The sequence below is a fragment of the Ailuropoda melanoleuca genome, chromosome 18 (assembly GCF_002007445.2).
Source record: "Ailuropoda melanoleuca isolate Jingjing chromosome 18, ASM200744v2, whole genome shotgun sequence".
NCBI classification, from domain to species: Eukaryota; Metazoa; Chordata; class Mammalia; order Carnivora; family Ursidae; genus Ailuropoda; species Ailuropoda melanoleuca.
The window spans coordinates 26,161,043-26,162,699 of NC_048235.1; the positions used below are offsets into that span (position 1 = coordinate 26,161,043).

Sequence of the window (1,657 nt, forward strand, 5' to 3'; positions counted from 1 at the left end):
AGCTCGTGCTTCTTTTCTGGGAATAAAAATGTTAGAAATGGTTATTTTTAAATTTCACGAAAGTTTCAGGTAATAAGCAAGGCGTTAGAACAAAAGAGGGCTCGAAAACCCGTTCCATAGAGCATTTACTGTAAAAACACGTACCACTTGTAATAAAAAAAGAAAAACTTATTTCTTTACGGTTAAAAACATGCAGTAAGTATTTGAACAAAAGAGTCAAGTTTTCTTGAAAGAGAAAAATTAAAATGTAACATACTACCCATAAGCTACATATTTAGCTCAAACTAGATGTAGTTGTTTAACAAGAACTAATTTCCAAATATATATCTATGAATTTACACACTGGTATTTAGCGGCTCTTCAAAAATCTCTGTAAATTAAGAAGTTAAGCAACATCGTCTTTGCCTTTACAGCTTGCGGCTGCCGCGGATCATCTGGTAGTGCCTGACCGTAGAGGCAGCTTTCCTGGTGCTCCCAGCTGCAGCATGGGCTCGTCAGACAGAGGCTGCTGTCTGGGTTCCTTGCCTCCTGGCCATTTATGGTGTGGGCATATCAGGTGCTTGCTCTCAGCCAGGAAGGAATACAACGTATTTCAAGTCTCTGAAAATTGAGGAGTCTAAAGTCGCACCGTGCTGTGCTTACTTCAAAGCAATGGTGCCAATCCAGGAGGGTCCTCAGCGGGCCGATTTTTAAAGTTCCTCCTTTTTGGTTTAGGTTTCTGCTTCATCCCCATCACTTTCATCATTGTTGTCATTCTCTTCCTTGTCTTCTCCCCTCTTTGTTTTTTTCAGATATTTACTAGCTAAAATTATCTTGGGTAATAAATCTGCAAGGAACTAAAAAGTTTCCAATTCCTCTGCAGTATTTCACAAATCACCGAGTGCTTCCTTTTCTTTTCCACTGCCATGTCTCTAGGAATAGGTGGTTAAATATTCAACAGAGAGTTCCGCAGCCTTGGTTACCGGCACCCACACCTCCTGGTTGATGGTGAACGCCGGGGGGGTGGGGGAGGGTGGTTCAGAAGCTCTTTATGATGACCCGGATGTGGGACATGCGCTGCTGCTCCCCGCCCTTGTCTCTGCGGCAACTGCGTCCGCCATCTTCCCTGCCTTCCGCGCGTTGTCTGCTGGGACTTGCGCTGAGCGTGTGAGACCAGCATAGAAAGTGTGAACGCATTTTACTGAATCTTAATTAATTTAAATTTATGCTTAAATAGTGTCATGTCGTCAGTGGCTATCATATTAAGACAATGCAGTTCTAGAGCAAGTCCATTTTATCCGTAGCACAGATTTCAACCATTCACAAGGTGGTTCCTGCTTGCTGCTTGGATCTGGTAGAGATAAGAGTATCTGATTCTGGGCGGGTAAGTCATGTGTGGCCAGAACTAATCTGAATGAGCTGGGTTCTCTCACCTGTTGAGTCATAAATTTGGGTGGGCTCAATAGTGCTCTGTTATAAGGTAGTGGAAGTGGTCCATCCCAGACTGGGCATGAGAAGGGCTAGTGGACATGAGTTAGCTGCACGGGTAGATGGCCTAGAGCACTGAATGCTGTCTGCTCCCGTTGTACTGATGCTTCTCCTTCAGCTCAGACCCATAGCTGTTTGGTGTGTACCTTTGGAGGCAATCATAGATGATGATGGAGACTGAGTTTGGTTT

At 44.0% G+C, this 1,657-nt stretch overlaps 1 pseudogene; it reads right to left on the reverse strand.

The window, feature by feature from the left end:
• Window positions 1–493: 493 nt before the first annotated feature.
• On the reverse strand, window positions 494–1,176 carry LOC109491254 (annotated as a pseudogene).
• Window positions 1,177–1,657: the final 481 nt, after the last annotated feature.